The sequence below is a fragment of the Delphinus delphis genome, chromosome 1 (assembly GCF_949987515.2).
Source record: "Delphinus delphis chromosome 1, mDelDel1.2, whole genome shotgun sequence".
NCBI classification, from domain to species: domain Eukaryota; kingdom Metazoa; phylum Chordata; class Mammalia; order Artiodactyla; family Delphinidae; genus Delphinus; species Delphinus delphis.
In genome coordinates, this window is record NC_082683.1 from 86,946,310 (window position 1) to 86,960,243 (window position 13,934).

The window sequence follows — 13,934 nt, forward strand, 5'->3', positions numbered from 1 at the left end:
AGAGCCCAGATTAAGAAAGGTCTTGTCAACCATTTATGGAGTATGGACCTTAACCTTTCAAGGGTTTTAAGCAGTGGAATTAGATAGCTAGATTTACCCTTCAGAAAGAGCTTTTTGGCTGCAATATGGAAGAGGAATTCAAATGTGTCATGACTGTTAAATTGGAAACCATTACTTTCACCTCTTCGGAGATACCATTTTCTGTAACGATATGACAATAAAACGTGCTTTGCAGACCATGAACAACAAAATGGAGTCACTTATGTCAAAGGGATCTATAATGGAGCCAAGAGGCCATTAAGGAAGTAGAACTTATATATGTCCACACCCAGATGCAACATAAAATTCTGACTTGGTGAACTACAGGCCACCTGGAACTAATTTTCTTCACTCCCTGGAAACCACAGCTTAGCAACCAATCAGCTGCTGACAAGTAAATGAATGTCTGCTGGAATCAATCATAGTTCTGCAAAACAACTATGTAACGTCTCTGGGATGTCTTTGTCTGCTGTCTTTATAAACCTCCACCATTTTTCCTTCTCTCAGAGAACATTTGAGGTGCTGCTTGAATCTGTACCTCCTGAATTGCAATTCCTAAGACCCCAACTAAACCTTCGTGGTTTAGTTGCAATTCCTAAGACCCCGAACCTTCGCAGACAGGTTCAACCTAAACCCTTGAGCTATCTCTATTCTATCCCTCTCTCCCAAATTCAGTGCCCACCTCCAACCTGGCAGTTGACTGGAAAATACCCCCAGGAGTAGTGTAGACAGCTCAACACAGGAAAGAGAAAACACACACACAAACACACACAGGCACACACACATTGAGCTCTATTAGTCATTTATTGCTGAAAAATTTTTATCCATAAACTTAGCAGCTTAAAATAACAACAAATATTATTACCTCACAGTTTTTGTGAGTCAGGAATTTGGGAAACAGCTTAGCTGAGTGATTCTGGCTCAGTGGTCTTGTAAAAGTTTGCAGTCACAATGTTGATGGGGGGTGCAGTTATCGGAAGTTTTAACTGGGGCTGGAGGATCCACTTCCCAGATGACTCACTAACATAGCTATTAGCAGGAGGCCTCAGTTCCTCCCAGATGGACCTCTTCATAAGACTCCTGGAGTGGCCTTATGACACGGCTGAAATGGGATATCGCCCCAACCCTGAGATGCCTGGCTATTATTATCAAAACCCTCAAAGTTTTAGGGTATACCCAGAGGAAGGATGAGTTCAGAGACGGAGATTTGAACTGAGTTAATCATCCCAAATTTGACCAACAAATCATTGTATTTGTTTAAACTTACAAGCAATCATTTGAGTAGGGTTATTTATCAGAAGACAGTCCGGGAGCTCAGAGTCTGAAATCAAAATCAGTTCTAGAATAAACTTCTATTTTATAGGAATGAGTTTTGTTAGCTGTCATCATTGGTTAAATAGATATATGATAGATAGGTGCTAGAGAATGTGGACTAGCTAAAGCTTATCCCTGGCCCCAGAGATTCATGGGAGACTCAGTTTTGGCTTGAGGAATTACCCCAAGACCATTTCAATGAGATTATACTACTATAGTATAATGAGACTACTACCCATACATCCATTTGGGGAACCAAGGATGTTCCAAAATATCATGGTGATATCAATATGCATGAATTCTAGAGACCCAAGTTAAAAGAACTAAATAGGGGCTTCCCTGGTGGTACAGTTGTTGGGAGTCTGACTGCCGATGTAGGAGACGTGGGTTCGTGCCCCGGTCCAGGAGGATCCCACATGCCTCGGGGCAGCTGGGCCCGTGAGCCATGGCTGCTGGGCCTGCGTGTCCGGAGCCTGTGCTCCGCAACGGGAGAGGCCACAACAGTGGGAGGCCCGCACACCATAAAAAAAAAAAAAAAAAGAACTAAATAATAATCTGAGTGCCATTTAACTCAAGACATTTGGTTAAATAACATTATATAAAGAAAGTCTTCATTATATTATGATTCCTTGTTTTAAGACAGAAAAACTGATAAACAATATAACATACTGAAGAGCATTACTCACAAGGAGACTCTGACTGAGTTCGAAACTAATCTCATGTCTATATTAGTAAATCACATGAAAAATTAATGATAAACTAATAATTTAACATTATAAGTGAGCTTAACTGCTAGGATGATTTTTCTGCCCCCAAATAGGCAGCTTACTATATAAGAAACTTGAAAGCACAAAAACAAACAAATTATCATTTCTCAAAAAAGCCACTCACGGGCTTCCCTGGTGGCGCAGTGGTTGAGAGTCCACCTGCCGATGCAGGGGACACGGGTTCGTGCCCAGGTCCGGGAAGATCCCACATGCTGCGGAGCGGCTAGGCCTGTAAGCCATGGCCGCTGGGCCTGCGCGTCCGGAGCCTGTGCTCCACAACGGGAGAGGCCACAACAGTGAGAGGCCCGCGTACCGCAAAAAAAAAAAAAAAAAAAAAAAGCCACTCACATTAAGCATAATGGAATTGCACATCTTCTTAGCACAAAGCCAAGACAAAATAGTACTTTGACGTTTGTGAAATACACATCAACTTAATTTATTAAAATCTAAATAAAAAGTAAAATACAGATAATGAAGAATATAATTTCTCAGTGAAGATGACCCAAAAAATCAAATAAGCATTTTTAACTGTGTTTTCTGCATCACCTGAAAATTACTATGGTTTCTGTCTTAAATTGCTGCATTTTTTCAGTTCTGCAGAAGTTCTTCATGTGTAACTGAGAATATGTTTATAATATCTGCCAAAGCAAAAACTGCATTGGACAAAATTAAACAGGCAAAGAACACTCTATTCAAGGCTACTGCAATAGAGGAGAAAGGTCAGAACTCAGTCTGAGCTCAATCTACTAAAACAAAGGATTGGAGAGTTTTTAAGAGCTGGAAGGGGAATGGTAGGCCACTGTGTCTGCTAACTATCTTTACCTAAAGGAAAAGTGAACTTCCTCTAATCTTCATGACAGGAGGTAGTTTTACAACTTGGTGTAAGATGCCCACTAAAGTTAGGCTCCTACCCTCTGGAAGCAACGGGAGATAAGGGTGCTCTCTCCCTTGATAATTGCATTTGAAAGGTATGACTCCCAGGTCTTTGAGAAAGATTGTTTTAGGAAGTCAAACTGGCAAAAGGCTTTTAACATTTTGCATCTCAAAGGGGCAGAGAAAGAATTTACAAGTCTTCTAAAGTAACTTAGTAAAACTCTAAGAAAAGAAAGGTCAAGGACCTCAAGTCAGGAAGAAACCTGTCTAAACTTGAATCAAGCTGTGGGGAAGGTTAAAGCTGTCTTGATCTTACCAAATCTATATTCACACATGTGTATTTGAGCTAATCTGTTGGCCTTTAACCAATAGTAGACTCTACTTCTGCCCGAGATTTCAAGTCCTTTTCTTTTATTCCAACTGACAATTCAACTGAAGGAGTTGCAGGGGTGAGGATCAAATGCCACATGCAGGGACTCATGATGGGTTTAAGTGCCTTGACATTTATTAGCGTAATCTAATGGGAGAGAATCTCTTCTGTTCTAACAGCTTCCGACAAGGCAGTTCCTCCTCTCAAATATCTGCTACAGTGTTTACAGCCCTCACAGGCAAGTCTTTTTCCATAAATCTAATTAAAATTCTTCACCTCCTATTTTAATGTTCTCCAACCTGCCCTTGGAAATCATCTCCTTCTCTCTCTCTGTGCAACTATTCTTTGTACAGTATAGGTGAAACATGAATTTCTCCCACTGTATTCATTTTTTTCAGGCTAAATTTTTCCTGTCCTATCCTATGTCTTTTCCATAGTTGAATCATGTTTGTGCCATCATAGGTTAGTAGAAATATTTGGGAGCCAGAGAAATCCAGTCTCTCATCCTGGGTCCCCCACTTTTTTCTAGCTAGGGAGCCTTGGACAAAATTTCGGAGTCCCAGTTTCATCATTGTAAAGTAGAGCCAATAAAACTTATTTTGAAAGAGGAAGATTAAATGAGGCAATGTGTTGAGCACAAAGCAGATGTCTAATAAATACTAATGCCCTTCACCTTTCTTCTTTTCTCAATCGCCTACTTTATTTTATTTATTTATTTATTTTTGCGGTACGCGGGCCTCTTACTGTTGTGGCCTCTCCCGCTGTGGAGCACAGGCTCCGGACGTGCAGGCTCAGCGGCCATGGCTCACGGGCCCTGCCGCTCCGCGGCATGTGGGATCTTCCAGGACCGGGGCACGAACCCGTGTCCCCTGCATCGGCAGGCGGACTCTCAACCACTGCATCACCAGGGAAGCCCCGCCTACTTTATTTTAACCTAACACACTGGCCACTGACTCTTCTATACTGAGAGGAGAGACAAAAATAATTCATCAATACATACAGTTTTTGAGCTACCATTTCACTGATGGTGATGAACTCCACATAAAAGTCGTATAATATATTGCGAAGATTTGGAAATATCAGTCAATCCTTTAATTTATTAGAATAATGAGGTAACAATGTTGGAAACCAAATTATGGTTTGATGTGATTGATTTTAAAGGGGAATTAGAAAAAACATTTTTCATTCAATCTCTCTTAAAAACAAGTTAAATCAATTTCTTTAAGTTCATGAAGGCCAAAAGGGCTTGTAGATTCATTTCTGCTCTCTGATAAAGAAAAATGTCACATGTAAATAGTGAGGGTATTTCCTTTGGTGAAGGGATATGGGGGAAGAAACTAGCTGATCTGTTACAGCACAGATGCAGTACAGACATCAGTTTATGAACATCCCAAGTGATCATTCAACTCTTCCTTAAATCTAAAACAAAACAAATTCTCTTCTAAAAACTGAATGGTTTTTATCCTCATAAGACACGTGAGAATATTTCGATCAACTCTTTGGTGCTATGTTAACACAGGGTCAAAAACAGATAGGCAGCTGAGTAAAATGCAAATAAGCCTGTCCTTCGCAGAAAGCCAGACAATAGGTGTGTTTACTAAATGTATTATGTCCAAAATAGAATACATTGCCAGGGGCTCTAATAAGCTTATTGAATTCATTTTGATGAACTAATTATCTTGAAAATACCCATCTCAACTTCCTTGATATTCAGAGTCATGTCCTCTTTATAGGGAAGTGTTAGACGGGCATCTGCTTCTGGTGCATTTCATCTTCCAGTCAACAAGGCATATATTGAGCATCTACCTGTGCAAAGCCATGCTTCAGTCCCTTTACTAGTCACTGTAAGAGACACAGGGATGTGGAAAACAAGGATGCTTTCTTAGGAAATTTAAAATCTATCTGGGGATACAAAATGTAGAGAGGGACCTATAATATCAGGCATATTTCACATTTCATTTCTTTCTTGAGAATCACCACATTATTGCTTCATTGCTTGACCATTACCTCTTACTCTCTATTAGGTAAGGCAATCAAATGCAGAAGAAAACTAAGCATGTGTATAAAGGCTATGAATTGCTAAAACTTCTCTTCAGTGATGTTAAGAAGTCAAAGGTAACTTGATTGAAAGGCACAGCTGGTATTGAGGAGAGAGAATTAATATCTGAAAAGGGAGCAAATGCAAATAAATATATGATGGATTTTATAAAATATGAATAAGAATGAAAGGGATTCACAGTCACGAAATAATGTAAAGAATATAATTACATTTCCTGAGGTCCAACCTAAAGTAATTTGGAAATGTAATATTGTCTTTTAAGACTGTTGGTAACTAAGTACTTGCTCACTGCTTGAAGCTTTTACTAAATGAACTCGATACGTGATAGCACAAAGTAAAGACCCTAACCATTTTTACACTAACATATGTTTATTTCATACTAAAAAGTTCAAACCAGTTCAGAGTGGAGGCCTTCATCATGACTGTCCGCTTCACATCAGCTTTTCCTGTTCAGGTAGGCTTTGCACGTTGCAATTTACATTGTAATTCCAACACAGCTGTCGTTCACCTTCATTTGATCTGTGGAAAATCAAGAACCAATAGTGGCGATAGCCAAACAAAGTAAAGCAGAATTTGAGACGGGGGTGATGTAACTTGACCTTCTCTTATGATACACACACCTGCTATTATCACTTGGTCTGGGTTAAATGCTTTTAACTGAGCAACCGATCTGGTGGCACAGTGTTGTGTAACAGAGAAAATTATCTCCGGAGCAAGGCTGTTATGTGCCTTCATTTCAAATGGCACCTAGGTTTATTCTCACAGACCGACTGAAAAAAATAATAGAATCTGATCTAATAAGTGCTAATTTCAAAACCTGCTGGCTAAGACTCAGCTGCTTGATAAATTGAGTTTAAACAGAACCAGTTAGAAGGAATATCACTTTTGGGGGAAAAAAAAAAGCAAATTTCTGATAAAGATACCCTCAGACAGAATTCAAACCTAGTCCTTTGGAAATAAAAGTATTAACTAGCAATGCACATGCATCAAAAGCTAAAGTTGATAGAAAGGACCCTTCCCAAAGACCTACTAGGCTTATCCCCATAAAAATTTCACACACACAGAAGCATGCACCATTAAATATTATTATTTAACTAAAAACCTCTTTGAGCATAGCCAAGCCTCAGCACCTGACACTATATAAGATTCAAACAAGCCCTCTTGGAGAGGTGTGGGTTATGAAGGATAAAGACACGCCCCCTCACCCCACCCCAGGACCTGGCATGGCTCTTCCTGTGGCTGGAGTGGGAATATGGTGCTGCCTAGCCCCCATCCCCCCCAAGCACCTGGGCCTCATGAAAACTGAGGCTCATTGTGTCCCCCGACACTCCCCCCCCCACACACAGGGGTTGCCTTGAGAGTTCCAAGCTGTCAGCTCAACTGTAAGAACAAACACAAATTAAAAATAAGAGGTTTAGCTCTCCCTGTTGAAAATGGGGGAGAGATTTCCATCCCCTCATTTCTCTTAGAGCATTTACCTTAAAAAATTTATCATTGAGGGTACTTTTGCATCCTTTTGAAATGTATAAAAATCCTTTTGAAAACTAGATAAAGTTCTTGCCAGGTTTATGAACCAGAATCATCTTTCTCAAGGGCCTAGGCGCCCTGTCTTTGAAATGTTAACACCAAAGGAGATAGCACCTCTGTTTCCCAGTTTCCGTGGAAGGGTAGGGACCTAACTTCAGGGGGTCCCTTGCTCCAAGTAGCAAAACTAACTACAGTCATAAAAACAAGACATTTTTTGTCCTCTGGATAAGGCAATTAGCCAACAACACCCCAACTAGGAGGACAATTTAGGATGAACTATATATGACAAACTGTGCTATCAAGTCCTCTTACTTGAGGACTAGTTATTATTCATCTTGAAAACATGTATGTGACCTCTGGACAACATTAAGTTCACCAACATTCTCTTTATAGGGGTCCCAGAAGGAGAAGAGAGAGAGAAAGGACACGAGAAAATATTTGAAGAGATTATAGATGAAAACTTCCCTAACATGGGAAAGGAAATAGCCACCCAAGTCCAGGAAGTGCAGAGAGTCCCAGTCAAGATTAACCCAAGGAGAAACAGGCTGAGACGCATAGTAATTCAACTGATAAAAATTAAAGACAAAGAAAAATTATTGAAGGCAACAAGGGAAAAATGACAAATAATATACAAGGGAACTCCCATAAGGTTAACAGCTGATTTCTCAGCAGAAACTCTACAAGCCAGAAGGGAGTGGCATGATATACTCAAAGTGATAAAAGGGAAGAACCTACAAACAAGATTACTCTACCAGGCAAGGATCTCATTCAACGGAGAAATCAAAAGCTTTACAGACAAGCAAAAGCTGAGAGAGTTCAGCACCACCAAACCAGCTCTACAACAAATGCTAAAGGAACTTCTCTAAGTGGGAAACACAAGAGAAGAAGAGGACCTACAAAAACAAACCCAAAACAATTAAGAAAATGGTAATAGGAACAAACATATCAATAATTACCTTAAAGGTGGATGGATTAAATGTTCCAACCAAAAGACACAGGCTTGCTGAATGGATACAGAAACAAGACCTATATGCATGCTGTCTACAAAAGACCCACTTCAGACCTAGGGACACATACATACTGAAAGTGAGGGGATGGAAAAAGATATTCTACGCAAATGGAAATCAAAAGGAAGCTGGAGTAGCAATACTCATGTCAGATAAAATAGACTTTAAAATAAAGAATGTGACAGGAGACAAAGATGGAAAGTACATAATGATCAAGGGATCAATCTGAGATGAAGATATAACAATTATAAATATATATGCACCCAACATAGGAGCACTTCAATACATAAGGCAAAGGCTAACAGCTATAAAAGAGGAAATTGACAGTAACACAATAATAGTGGGGAAATTTTAACACCTCACTTACAACAATGGACAGATCATCCAGAGAGAAAATTAATAAGAAAACACAAGCTTTAAATGACACAATAGACCAGCTAGATTTAATTGATATTTATAGGACATTCCACCCCAAAACAGCAGATTACCTTTTCTTCTCAAGTGCACACAGAATATTCTCCAGGATAGATCACATCTTGGGTCACAAATCAAGTCTTGATAAATTTAAGAAAATTGAAATCATATCAAGCATCTTTTCTGACCACAACACAATGAGATTAGAAATCAACTACAGGGAAAAAAACGTAAAAAGCACAAACACATAGAGGCTAAACAATACATTACTAAATAACCAAGAGATTACTGAAGAAATCAGAGAGAAAATAAAAAAATACCTAAAGACAAATGACAATGAAACATGATGATCCAAAACCTATGGGATGCAGCAAAAGAAGTCCTAAAAGGGAAGTTTATAGCAATGCAATCCTACCTCAAGAAACAAGAAAAATCTCAAATAAACAATCTAACCTTACACCTAAAGGAACTAGAGAAAGAGGAACAAACAAAACCCAAGGTTAGTAGAAAGAAAGAAATCATAAAGATCAGAGCAGAAAAAAATGAAATAGAAACAAAGAAAACAATAGCAAAGGTCAATAAAACTTAAAGCTGAGAAGCTGTTTATCTTCTTTGAGAAGATAAACAAAACTGATGAACCTTTATACAGACTCATCAAGAAAACAGAGGGAGAGCACTCAAATCAATAAAATTAGAAATGAAAAAGGAGAAGTTACAACAGACACCACAGAAATACAAAGCAACATAAGAGACTATTACAAGCAACTCTATGCCAAGAGAGTTGCTGGAAGACAACCTGGAAGAAACGGACAAAGTCTTAGGAAGGTATAACCTTCTAAGACTGAACCAGGAAGAAATAGAAAATATGAACAGACCAATCACAAGTAATGAAAATGAAACTGTGATGAAAAATATTCCAACAAACAAAAGTCCAGGACCAGATGGCTTCACAGGTGAATTCTATCAAACATTTAGAGAAGACCTAACACCCATCCTTCCCAAACTCTTCCAAAATCTCGCAGAGGAAGGAACACTCCCAAATTCATTCTTCAAGGCCACCATCGCCCTGATTCCAAAACCAGACAGAGGTACTACAGAAAAAGAAAATTACAGACTAATATCTCTGATGAAAATAGATGCAAAAATCCTCAACAAAATACTAGCAAACAGAATCCAACAACATAATAAAAGGGTCATACAACATGATCAAGTGGGATTTATCCCAGGGATGCAAGGATTCTTCAATATGCACAAATCAATCAGTGTGATACACCATATTAACAAATTGAAGAATAAAAACCGTATGATCATCTCAATAGATGCAGAAAAAGCTTTTGACAAAATTCAACACCCATTTATGGTAACAACTCTCCAGAAAGTGGGCATAGAGGGAAACAATCTCCACATAATAAAGGCCATATATGACAAACCCACAGCAAACATCATTCTCAATAGTGAAAATATGAAAACATTTCCTCTAAGATCAGGAAGAAGACAAGGATGTCCACTCTCACCACTATTATTCAACATAGTCTTGGAACTTCTATCCACGGCAATCAGAGAAGAAAAAGAAATAAAAGGAGTACAGATTGGAAAAGAAGAAGTAAAACTGTCACTGTTGGCAGATGACATGATACTATACATAAATAAACCTAAAGGTGCTACCAGAAAACCACTAGAGCTAATCAATGAATTTGGTAAAGTTGCAGGATACAAAATTAATGCACAGAAATCTCTTGCATTCCTATACACTAACAATGAAAAATCAGAAAAAGAAATTAAGGAAAGAATCCCATTTACCATCACATCACAAAGAATAAAATACCTAGGAATAAACCTACCTAAGGAGGTAAAAGACCTGTACTCAGAAAACTATAAGATACTGATGAAAGAAATCAAAGATGAAACAAACAGATGGAGAGATATACCATGTTCTTGGACTGAAGGAATCAATGTTGTGAAAATGACTATACTACCCAAAGCAATCTACAGATTCAGTGCAATCCCTATCAAATTACCAATGGCATTTTTTTCAGAACTAGAACAAAATATCTTAAAATTTGTATGGAGACATAAAGGACACTGAATAGCCAAAGCAAACTTGAGGGAGAAAAATGGAGCTGAAGGAATCAGACTCCCTGACTTTAGAATATACTACAAAGCTACAGTAATCAAGACAACATGGCGAGGCTCCGGCTTCAGTCAGAGCACAGGGAGAGGACTGGAGGTATGAACACAGCCTGAAGGGGTTAGTGCACCATGGCTAGCTGAGAGGGAGTCTGGGAAAAAGTTTGGACCTGCCGAAGAGGCAAGAGACTTTTCCTTCCCTCTTTGTTTCCTGGTGTGCGAGGAGAGGGGATTAAGAGCACTGCTTAAAGGAGCTCCAGAGACAGGCGTGAGCCGCGGCTAACAGCGTGGATCCCAGAGACGGGCATGAGACGCTAAGGCAGCTGCTGCCACCACCAAGAAGCCTGTGTGTGAGCACAGGTCACTCTCCACACCTCCCATCTGGGGAGGCTGTGCAGCCTGCCACTGCCAGGGTCCCAGAATCCAGGGACAACTTCCCCGGGAGAACGCACGGCTTGCCTCAGGCTGGAGCAACGTCATGCCGGCCTCTGCCGCTGCAGGCTCACCCCGCACTCTGTACCCCTCCCTCCCCCTGGCCTGATTGAGCCAGAGCCCCCGAATCCACGGCTCCTTTAACTCCATCCTGTCTGAGCGAAGAACAGACGCCCTCCGGCCTACACACAGAGGTGGGGCCAAATCCAAAGCTGAGCCCCGGGAGCTGTGCAAACAAAGAAGAGAAAGGGAAATCTCTCCCAGCAGCCTCAGGAGCAGCGGATTAAATCTCCACAATCAACTTGATGTACCCTGCATCTGTGGAATACCTGAATAGACAACGAATCATCCAAAATTGAGGAGGGGGACTTTGAGAGTAAGATTTATTATTTTTTCCCCTTTTCCTCTTTTTGTGAGTGTGTATGATTCTGTGTGAGATATTGTCTGTATAGCTTTGCTTTCACCATTTGTCCCAGGGTTCTATCCGTCCGTCTGTCTTTTTTTTTTTTTTTACTTTTTAAAAAAGTTTTTCTTAATAATTATTTTTTATTTTAATAACTTTATTTTATTTTACGTTATTTTATTTTATCCTCTTTCTTTCTGTCTTTCTTTCTTTCTTTCTTTCTTTCTTTCTTTCTTTCTTTCTTTCTACTTTTTCTCCCTTTTATTCCGAGCCATGTGGATGAAAGGCTCTTGGTGCTGCAGCCAGCAGTCAGTGCAGTGCCTCTGAGGTGGGAGAGCCAAGGTCAGGACACTGGTCCACAAGAAACCTCCCAGCTGCACATAATATCAAACCGCGAAAAACTACCAGATATCTCCATCTCAACACCAACACCCAGCTTCACTCAATGACCAGCAAGCTACAGTGCTGGACACCCTATGCCAAACAACTAGCAAGACAGGAACACAACCCCACTCATGAGCACAGAGGCTGTCTAAAATCATAATAAGTCAACAGACACCCCAAAACACACTGCCAGACATGGACCTGCCCAGAAGAAAGACAAGATCCAGCTTCATCCATCAGAACACAGGCATTAGTCCTCTCCACCAGGAAGCCTACATAACACACTGAACCAACTTTAGCCACTGGGGACAGACACTAAAAACAATGGAAACTACAAACCTGCAGCCTGAAAAAGGGAGACACGAAACACAGTAAGATAAGCAAAATGAGAAGACAGAAAAACACACAGCAGATGAAGGAGCAAGATAAAAAACCCACCAGACCCAACAAATGAAGAGGAAACAGGCAGTCTACCTGAAAAAGAACTCAGAATAATGATAGTAAAGATGATCCAAAATCTTGGAAATAGAATAGAGAAAATGCAAGGAACATTTAACAAGGACCAGAACTAAAGATGAAACAAGCAATGATGAACAACACAATAAATGAAATTAAAATTACTCTAGATGGGATCAATAGCAGAATAACTGAGGCAGAAGAACGGATAAGTGACCTGGAAGATAAAATAGTGGAAATAACTACTGCAGAGCAGAATAAAGAAAAAAGAATGAAAAGACATGAGGACAGTCTCAGAGACCTCTGGGACACATTAAATGCACCAACATTCGAATTATAGGGGTTCCAGAAGAAGAAGAGAAAAAGAAAGGGACTGAGAAAATATTTGAAGAAATTAAAGCTGAAAACGTCCCTAATATGGGAAAGGATATAGTTAATCAAGTCCAGAAGCACAGAGAGTCCCATGCAGGATAAATCCAAGGAGAAACACACCAAGACACATATTAATCAAAAAATAAATACAAAGAAAACATATTAAAAGCAGCAAGGGAAAAACAACAAATAACACACAAGGGAATCCCCATAAGGTTAACAGCTGATCTTTCAGCAGAAACTCTGCAAGCCAGAAGGGACTGGCAGGAAATATTTAAAGTGATGAAGGAGAAAGACCTACAACCAAGATTACTGTACCCAGCAAGGATCTCATTCAGATCTGATGGAGAAATTGAAACCTTTACAGACAGGCAAAAGCTGAGAGAGTTCAGCACCACCAAACCAGCTTTACAACAAATGCTAAAGGATCTTCTCTAGGCAAGAAATACAAGAGAAGGAAAAGACCTATAATAGCAAACCAAAAACAATTAAGAAAATGGGAATAGGAACATACATATCGATAATTGCCTTAAATGTAAATAAATGTTCCCACCCAGAGACACAGACTAGCTGAATGGATGCAAAAACAAGACCCATATATCTGCTGTCTACAAGAGACCCACTTCAGACCTAGAGAAACATACAGACTGAAAGTGAGGGGACGGAAAAAGATATTCCACACAAATGGAAACCAAAAGAAAGCTGGAGTAGCATTTCTCATATCAGAGAAAATAGGCTTTAAAATAAAGACTATTAGAAGAGACAAAGAAGGACACTACATAATGATCAAGGGATCGATCCAAGAAAAAGATATAACAATTGTAAACATTTATGCACCCAACATAGGAGCACCTCAATACATAAGGCAAATACTAAAAGCCATAAAAGGGGAAATCGACAGTAACACATTCATAGTAGGGACTTTAACATCCCACTTTCACCAACGGACAGATCATCCAAAATGAAAATAAATTGGGAAACAGAAGCTTAAATGGTACATTAAACAAAATGGACTTAATTGATATTTATAGGACATTCCATCCAAAAACAACAGAATACACATTCTTCTCAAGTGCTCATGGAACATTCTCCAGGATAGATCATATCTTGGGTCAAAAATCAAGCCTTGGTAAATTTAAGAAAATTGAAATTGTATCAAGTATCTTTTCCGACCACAATGCTGTGAGACTAGATATCAATTACAGGAAAAGATCTGTTAAAAATACAAACACATGTAGGTTAAACAATACACTACTTAATAATGAAGTGATCAATGAAGAAATCAAAGAGGAAATCAAAAAATACCTAGAAACAAATGACAATGGAGACACGACGACCCAAAACCTATGGGATGCAGCAAAAGGAGTCCTAAGAGGGAAGCTTATAGCAA

The 13,934-nt window shown here is 39.5% G+C and overlaps 1 long non-coding RNA gene across 1 annotated transcript in view; it reads right to left on the reverse strand.

Annotated features, from left to right (window-relative positions):
* Nucleotides 1-5,833: 5,833 nt before the first annotated feature.
* Nucleotides 5,834-13,934, reverse strand: part of LOC132434459 (uncharacterized) — a 191,560-nt gene continuing 183,459 nt past the window's right edge. Inside the window, exon 3 of the long non-coding RNA XR_009521306.1 lies at nt 5,834-5,941. This is a non-coding gene — a long non-coding RNA (uncharacterized lncRNA). The remainder of the gene's footprint in view (nt 5,942-13,934) is intronic.